Source organism: Dama dama, chromosome 2 (genome assembly GCF_033118175.1).
Source record: "Dama dama isolate Ldn47 chromosome 2, ASM3311817v1, whole genome shotgun sequence".
Lineage (NCBI taxonomy): Eukaryota > Metazoa > Chordata > Mammalia > Artiodactyla > Cervidae > Dama > Dama dama.
The window spans coordinates 8,930,988-8,940,655 of NC_083682.1; positions in this window are offsets into that span (position 1 = coordinate 8,930,988).

The window sequence follows — 9,668 nt, forward strand, 5'->3', positions numbered from 1 at the left end:
ACTGATGCTGAAGCGGAAGCTCCAATACTTTGGCCACCTGATGTGAAGAGCCAACTCATTGGAAAAGACTCTGATGCTGGGAAAGATTGAGAGCAAAAGAAGAGGGTGGCAGAGAATGAGATGTTTAGATAGCATCACCGACTCAATGGACATGAATTTGGACAAACTCCAGGAGGGGGTGAAGGACAAGGAAGCCTGGCATGCTGCCATCCATGGGGTCACAAAGAGTTGGACAGGACTTAGTTACTGAACAACAACAACAATGGTAAGTGAATGTTTATTGTAAGAAACGGCCCTATTGTTGTCCAAGTACCTCACAGCACTATAGGAGTGCACGCCCTCTACTGGGGGAAGGAAGAACCCCTCGAGATGGCAGGAGGGACTTGGGGTGTGTGGTTCCTTCATCTGTTAGTTTTCCCTGGCCCTGGCACCTCTATTTCTGAACTCTTTCCACTGAAGGTAGCTCACTAACTTGCCTTTCTTTCTCCCCCTCACCCCTTCCTTCTCATCACACTGTTTCTCTAGAAAGACTCTCCTCTGTCTCCTTCTCTCTAGGTGAGAATGTGGGCCTGTGAGAACAGCGGAACTTGAGCCACAGAACCAACGCATCCAGACTTTTGCACCAAGGGACCGTCAAACTCCAGCAGGGCTTCTGGCAACATGAGGCCATGTCTGCAGGATGACCCCTCAGATACCAGCTTGAAAAAGCTCAATGATGCCAGGACCTGAAGCCATCCCTTTGAATGTGGTCCCCAGGAAGGACAGGGCCACTGTCTCCAAGTCTCTGTTGGGTATAGAAGTCCAGCTTCCAGTCTTACCAGCTGGCCCCACCCCTGCCCATGTCACTGTGTTGGTGAGCACAGCAGAGCTGGGCTGAGTATACTGGCCTTCGGGGATCATCCTCACATATCTACTGCATCCTTTTCTGTTTTCCGAGTATCCATGTCTTTATCTAGAACCATTTTCTGACTGGTGCTGTTGGGACTTGTGGTGGACTACTCCCAAATATATTACAATGGAACATTGCTTATTTTGAATTAAAGTTAGTTAAGAAATGGTCAAGGCAAGAGGGATGCTCTGACTCTCCTTTCTGATCCCCTGAAAGCAGGAAATACACCCCTCAGGTGAAAGGTGCTCTCCCTGCACCTGGAGGTAGAAGGACATCCTTATTGCCAGGGACAGGGAATCCGGGGGAAGAAGCCTGGATAAACACCTCATTACTTCTTTAGTTTACCACCCCAAGTGCAAACTCTGCTTAGATTCCTCACTAATTGAACACTCAATACCTAAGTTTTGGGACTTCCCTGGTGGTCCAGTGGTTAAGAATCCGTCTTCCAATGCAGGGGACTCGGGTTCGATCCCTGGTCAGGATACTAAGATCCCACATGCCTCAGGGCAACTAAACCTGCGCAGTGCAACAAAAGCAAGCCTGCAACCGGAGCAAGCCTTCAGCTAGAGAAAACCTGTGCACTACAACCAGGAACCCTTGTGCTGCAACAAAGACCCAGGGCAGCCAAACAAACAAACAAACACCAATAATAACAACAACAACAAACCACCCAATACTCAGAACACATTAGTTTCTTTGTCCTGTCAATTTCTCACAAATGTATTGTTTCTTTGTCTAAAACGTCTAAAAGCTGCCTGCTTTGGCTACTTCTTAGGGACCATTTCCATGAAGCCTCTGTGTGTACACATTAAAATGTTTTTCTTTTTCTCTACAAGTCTATCTTGAGTTGATTTTATCATTCAGTTCAGTTCAGTCGCTCAGTCGTGCCCGACTATTCATGACCCCATGGACTGCAACACACCAGGCTTCCCTGTCTATCACCAATTCCTGGACCCCACTCAAACTCTTGTCCATCGAGTCAGTGATGCCATCCAACCATCTCATCCTCTGTCTTCCCCTTCTCCTCCCATCTTCAGTCTTTCTCAGGATCAGGGTCTTTTCCAGTGAGACAGTTTTTTGCATCAGGTGGCCAAAGTATTGGAGTTTCAGCTTCAACATCAGTCCTTCCAATGAATATTCAGGACTGATCTCCTTTAGGATTGACTGGTTTGATCTCCTTGCAGTCCAAGGGACTCTCAAGAGTCTTCTCAGCACCACAGTTCAAAAGCATCAATTCTTCCGTGCTTAGCTTTCTTTATAGTCTAACTCTCACACCCATACATGACTACTGGTAAAACCATAGCTTTGACTAGACGGACCTTTGTCGGCAAAGTAATGTCTCTGCTTTTTAATATTCTGTCTAGGTTGGTCATAGCTTTTCTTCCAAGGAGCAAGTGTCTTTTAATTTCATGGCAGCAGTCACCATCTGCAGTGATTTTGGAGCCCAAGCAAATAAAGTCTGTCACTGTTTCCATCATTTTTTCATTTTATCATTAGTTTTATAATTAGTTCAGCCACAATAATGCAAGAGGCACAGAGGGGGAAATTTCCTCTCCCCAACAGCACACATGTGAGACAATATTATTTCATAAAAGCAGAACCTCAGTGCTACCCAGAGTCCAGACATTTGCTCAGCAGGTAAATCACAAGCCTACTATGCGCCTGGAGGTGGCTGAGCACCTGGGACACAGGACGATCCAGGCGAGCTTTCTGCCTACAGACTCTGGGTAGTGGGAGGTCACAGGGGTGGTTTCCTCCGCTTTACACCAGCTTCCAGGCTCCCAGTTGGTCAGCCCTGACCTACATCATCTGGGCACCCACGCCCTCCGGGGGTATTACACCCACAGGGCCGCTGAGTTTCCCTCCTTTGATGCCTCCCTTCCCTGCATTTCATACCTGTGGCTCCTCCTCCCACTTACTCTTTCCCCTCTAGCCAGCCACTTTCTCCCCTCTCTCCTGGGTCGCCAGTATTTTCCGGATGCCCCCTTTCATGGCTGTATTTATTCCCGCTGGGGTTGCTTTGAAGAGGACCAGACCAGATGGGTCTTCCCTGAGCTGAAGGTTCTTGGTGTTCTATGTTTCTGTGGTCAGACCCCTGGTACTGAGTGTTACCCCACTTCTCTTCTTGCTGCAGGTCACTGATGTGCTCATGACTGTAGGTGTGACAGCAGGTGTCACCATAGAAGTGGGCCTGGCCCCTGCCTCACTGTGATCCTGCAGAAACAAGAGGGAAAAGCAGTAAGTTCAAGGAATTGTCATGAAGGCAGCCAGTTACTATAGGGAAATCTTGCTTAGCTAGCAGGCATGGAGTTTAGTTTATTGATTTCCCTGTTTTGTGATCATTTAGGCTTATTTTAATGGAACTAAAGGCATGGGAAGATTTTATTTGAGGAAATGCAGACTAGCATGATTCTATTAAAGACACAGTTGAGGACTTCCCTGGTGGTCCAGTGGTTAAGAATTTGCCTTCCAAAGCAGGGGGCACAGGTTCAGTCCCTAGTCGGGGAACTAAGATCCCACATGCCTCGGGGCAACTGAGTCTGAGCGGGGCAACTACTGAGCCCATGCCCTCTGGAACATGCATGTTGCAACTGGAGAGTCCATAGTGAAAGTTGCTCAGTCGTGTCTGACTTTTGCGACCCCATGGACCGTACAGTCCATGGAATTCTCCAGGCCAGGATACTGGAGTGGGTAACCTTTCCCTTCTCCAGGGGATCTTCCCAACCCAGGGATTGAATCCAGGTCTCCCACTTTGCAGGCAGATTCTTTACCAGCCGAGCCACAAGGGAAGCCCAAGGAGAGAGTCCATGCACCGCAATAAAAGATTTTGTATGCTGCAGCTAAGACTTGATGCAGTAAAAAAAAAAAAAAAAAAAAGACAATTGAACTCTGTTATGGACTGCTATTTTGTCTTGTTTATGCCTCTCTCTCCACGCCAGCCACAGTCAGTTGAGGTTCCTGGCTCATTTGTTGCGTGGTTCCAGATAAGTCCCTCCTCTTCTCACTGCTTTTATTTTATTTTTTAAAATGTATTTATTTAGTTTTGGCTGTGCTGGGTCTTCTTTGCCGCACTGGCTTTTCTCTAGTTGCAGAAAGTGGGGATTGCTCTCTAGTTGTGGTCCATGGTTCTCATTGTGGTGGCTTTTTTTGGTTGCAGAACCCGGGCTCTAGGGTGCCTGCGCTCAGTAGCTGCAGCTCCTGGGCTCTATAGCACAGACTCAGTAACTGCGGTGCTCAGGCTTCTTTGCTCCTCAGCATGTGGGATCTACCCAGACCAGGGATTGAACCCGTGTCTCCTGCATTGGTAGGCGAACTCTTTACCACTGAGCCACCAGGGAAGCCCTCACCTGCTTTTATCATGTATAAATGGAAAGCACTGGGCCTGGTGTTGTCCACATTCTCCCAGCTCTAAATTCTCTGATTCACCTCTAAAGGGTGGCTGCCTGCCTCACCCACTTTTTTCAGTCTTCAAATATTTTTTTATTGGAAGGCCACGTGTTGCCTTCATTTATTGGATTTCAAATCACCGTACGTCTACTTTGGTGAAATATGCCTGCATTTTCTAGTACAAAAAAGCTTTAAAAATGGTTTCAGGCATGTAAAGAAATATCCAACTTAAACTGCGAAAAAGTGCACCATACTTACTGCTGCCCTGCGGTCATCTCTGTGTTCCCCATGTTTCTCAAGTAACTATCTTGTCTGATAGCCCACAATGTGAAGAGCAAGCATGAAAATCAGACATTTACATATACGTCTAAAGTCCTCTTGAGAATATCCTGTTGGCATTAAAGGCTCAGCTGCGGTGGCAGGATATGCATATGCCTGTTGGAAAGCTGGAATGACCGCCCAGTGATGCGCCTGGAACCGTCAGGGAGGGGCCGCTGGACCTGCAGGACGCAGCGGGGCTCATAGGAAGCCTGCGGAGGAATGTCCGTCTCTCCACAGTCGAGTCATCGAGCCTTCTAAATTCACTCGTTTGTGTTTACCCTTTAGCTCACCTGTTTTATTTTCTTTCAAAACGCCATTTAAAAAAAGTCCCTGCCCCAGCTCGCTCCAGCTATAGCAGGGATGGAGGTAGAGAAAGAGATTCTGCTGAGTCAGTACCAGGAGAGGCAGCGCTTAGGTTTTGCCAGGTGGAGGAAACAGGGTTAATATAGGCATGGATATACGTCGCCAAGAATTGGTTCTTTTTCATGAGAAAAGCACATTGTCTCCTCTGTCTCTGCCCCCGAGAATCCCCCAACCTCCAGTCTCTCCTGGGTTCATTTTCCTTTTTCTGCCTCCCAGACCCCGCATCTCCGCGATGGGCTTCTTCCTTTCCCCAGTAGAGGGCGCCCTCTCCTATGTTGCTGAGGGGAACTTGGACAACAGCATTTTGTTTCGTTTTTTTGAGGGGGTGGGTAGGCAGTTTCTTAAGATTAACTATTCACTTACCGCGTAACTCCACAACCCTACTTGTAAATGTTTACCCAAAAGAAATTAAAATATACGTTCATGCATACAAACAAACCTGTATGATAACATTCATCAGTTCAGTTCAGTTCAGTCGCTCGGTCGTGCCTGACCCTTTGCGACCCCATGGATTGCAGCACCCCAGGCTTCCCTGGAGCCTACTCAAACTCCTGTCAATCGCGTCGGTGATGCCATCCAACCATCTCATCCTCTGTCGTCCCCTTCTCCTCTCGCCTTCAATCTTTCCCAGCATCAGGGTCTTTTCCAGTGAGACAGTTTTTTGCATCAGGTGGCCAAAGTATTGGAGTTTCAGCTTCAACATCAGTCCTTCCAATGAATATTCAGGACTGATCTCCTTTAGGATTGACTGGTTTGATCTTCTTGCAGTCCAAAGGACTCTCAAGAGTCTTCTCAGCACCACAGTTCAAAAGCATCAGTTCTTCAGTGCTCAGCTTTCTTTACAGTCCAACTCTCATATCCATACGCAACTACTGGAAAAACCACAGCTTTGACCAGACGGACCTTTGTTGGCAAAGTAATGTCTCTGCTTTTTAATATGCTGTCTAGGTTAGTCATAGCTTTTCTTCCAAGGAGCAAGCGTCTTTTAATTTCATGGCAGCAGTCACCATCTGCAGTGATTTTGGAGCCTCTCAAAAATAAAGTCTGTTACTGTTTCCATTGTTTCCCCATCTATTTGCCATGAAGTGACGGGACCAGATGCCATGATCTTAGTTTCTGAATGTTGAGTTTAAGCCAACTTTTTCACTCTCCTCTTTCACTTTCATCAAGAGGCTCTTTAGTTCTTCGCTTTCTGTCATAAGGGTGGTATCATCAGCATATCTGAGTTTATTGATATTTCTCCTGACAATCAAATATCAAAAGTCTCAAAAATGTCCTCCAGCTGGTGAATAAACAAATGCTGGGACATACATAAAACAGGATACCACTCAGCAGTAACAAGGAACAAAGCTTGTCATGTGCTACAACATAAATGAATGTGAGATGCATTCTGCTAAGTGAAAGAAACCAGACACAAAAAGCAAGCTTCTGTATGATTCCATTTATATGACACTCTAGAAAAGGCAAAGCTATAGGGAGAGAAAAGAGATCACAGGAGCTGAGGTGTGGAGCTGGGGGTGAGGGGCTGGCTGACAACAAAGGGGCATGGGGGAACTTTAGGGGTGAGTGACTCTCCTATGATCTGTGTTCTGCTGATGGTTACATGGATATGTGAGTTTGTCAACAGTCAAAGAACTATGTACTAAAAGGGGTAAATTTACTATTAGTAAATGTTTTTCAATAAGTCTATTTTTTATATTTATTTTGAATATAAACATATATATATACAGAAATACATGCATACATATGTATATGCATATGTACTGTAAAGCTGTTTTAATGGTTCCAAAACATGCCATTCATGCAAGGGCTTCCCTTGTAGTTCAGCTGGTAAAGAATCCGCCTGCAATGCAGGAGACCCTGGTTCTATTCTTGGGCAGGAAAGATCCGCTGGAGAAGGGATAGGCTACCCACTCCAGTATTCTTGGGCTTCCCTGTTGGCTCAGCTGGTGAAGAATCTGCCTGCAATGAGGGAGACTTGGGTTCAATCCCTGGGTTGGGAAGATATCTTGGAGAAGGGAACGACTACCCACTCCAGTATTCTTGCCTGGAGAATTCCATGGACTGTATATCTATGGTGTCACATAGAGTTGTACTTGACTGAACAATTTTCACTTTCACTTAACATGCCATTACCTGCAGGTATCTATTTTATTTGGCCAATTCCCTGCTATTTCCAGGGCTTGGGCATTCTCTTTAATGCTGTGATGCTGTGGAAGGAAGCAGGGAGTTGGTCCAGGACCTATCCAAGCCTGCCCCAGTGCCTCCCCACACACGCCTTCACTCCATCCCTACACAGCCCAGAGGTAGGGATTATTACTGGCTCTACAGAGGATGCAGCTGAACTTAGCAGGGGGGTGGGGGCAGTCACGTGTGCAAGTTGCACAGTCAGGGAGCAGGAGACCGAGGATCCCAAACTGCTTCTGTCTAGTTGGGAGGCTCACACTCCTTTCCTTACACTGTGCAGCCAGTTGTTAACTATTGGGAGGAAATAGATATTTCTTACTCTTGTTCATCCCTCCAGAACAACTAATATATAGGAGACTGGACCCAGGAAGAGATGCTTCCCAAGAACCGGGGGTTGGCTGGAACTGAACCCCACTCTCTAATGGAATAAAGTCAACAGTCTGCCCATGAACTCACTTCTAATGAAGACGAGCCCTTGGTACACCGCAGGGGTGGGGGAGCATGATGAATTCAGCAAATGGTCTTTGAGTGCCTGTTGTGCCAGGCACTGAAGTGAGAACAAGTACGTGATGGTGCAACTGTTCCCACTCTCCACCTCAACCCTGGTGCTTAAACAGAGAGCCCATCCTTACTTGAGGGAGCCAGATGGCTCACAGAGCCCCTGCTCACAGAGAAGATCCAGTGTTCACAGCCAAAGGCAGAAATCTCAGTCAGGTCTCCAAGTCTCGGTCTTGGCTTGGCTTGGTCTTGGCTGCCTGTCCTCAGGAAAACCAGAGACAGGCAGAGGGGAGCCCTGGCAGGGAACATTCTAGAACCTGACCCTCAAGGAGCCCCAGTCCAGCCTGCAGGCTCCCTCTGTTCGTGACCTGCAGTAAACAGTTGGGAGCCCTTCTTATACTGGTGAGAAGTCCCTCTCTTTACTGGGATTGTTATGCCCAATGTCCGAATCCCCTAGCGGGAATAGAGAAGGCTTCCAAGACAATGCAACTCGCAAAAAGGGAAGTTTATTACTGACTTGAGCCAGGGCCTCTGCCGCAACCAACGCAGTGGTGCAGGGTCAGAGAGCCCCGAGCCCAAGCTGTTACACAAATTTATAGGGTGAGCACACGCTGTTGGTAGTTGGTTTAAGCGGATTGGTTACAAGTTTGCAAAGCAATTTCATTGGTCAAAACTTTCGCGCGCGCGGGACTTTCCCAGGGGTTTCTGCCCCGTTCCTAATTTCCTAACTGGTAAATAATGGTCAGTGTTTAAGCGAAAGCTGATTGGTTGTATCCAGGTGGCCTGATAATCTTACCACCCAGAAGTAGGAAGGCCTGCTCCTAATCTAAGCTGCCTGCCATGGCGTTACTTCTGCTTGCCTCACAGGATGACTGGGCTGGAAGGAAGCTCTTTGGGGGACAAAGAAGAGATGGAGAGGGGGTCCAGAAAGCATTGTGGGTGGACATGCAGCAGGGGAGTGAGTCAGAGTGATGTACACAAGTTGGGTGTGAGTGCACTGTATGTGCAGAGGATGTGTGTGTCAGAGAGTGAGTCCTGACTCCCAAGAGGTCTACAATGCCTTCTAAGGGGCCACCTGCCTTGTTCCCTGGGCAAGTGATATGAGTGATGGAGCTCCAACCTGCGAAGCCCAACATGCCAGATATGGTGCTCAACATGGAGCCATATTATCATCATTCCTGCGAGTAAGACCTGTCACTGCCCCACTTGACAGATGGGAAGACTGAGGCTCATGGAGGTTAGATGGCCTGTCTTACCTATAAGTAGAAGAGCAAGACCAAAACCTAGTCCTGAATATTTCCAATGTTATGCCCTTCACGATCCCGGGACATCCCAGGCCCTCCTGGGACAGCTCAAGTCTGGGCTCCAGGCCTTGAGCCGGCTGGGGATCACAGAGTGTGGTTGGGGTTGGCAGTGGGCAGTGACTTTCTGGAGTTTGCAGCAGCAGGAGGTATGTTGGAGGAGGTCACACTCAGAATGCCAGATACGTCCTTCCCGCAGGAGTTTTATTTCAGGAACGCTCTGAGGTCAGCCAGCACCACAGCTCCCTGTGACCTGGCTTAGCCAGCCACACCCTGACCAGGGGGCTGAGTGACTGCTGTGGGCAGAGGATTCCAGCTGACTAGTGGGGAGACATGGCTGAGAGCAAAGCCTTTGATTATAGGAGTCAAGACTCAACTTGGCCAAAGATGTGATAGTTCGCACATTAAAAAGAATAACTACACATAGATTGAAACATATCCAATATATTGAAATCTATGTGCTCATAATGATATTTTAAAATTTATTTGTTACCTTTGGAGAGTATGAAAGACTCACCATATCATTTGAAAAACTGATAAACAAAGGAAAAGATCCAGTCAATCATTTCTTAAATGAGCTATACTCAGGGAACCAGATGAAAAACTGCAGCAAAATCTAAAGTCACAACACAACACTGAAAAGGTAGCCATACTTATGGAGGCAAATGAGTAGAAAAGTTATCTGGAAGGGCACATACCCAGCTGTCTAAAGGAGAAACTGT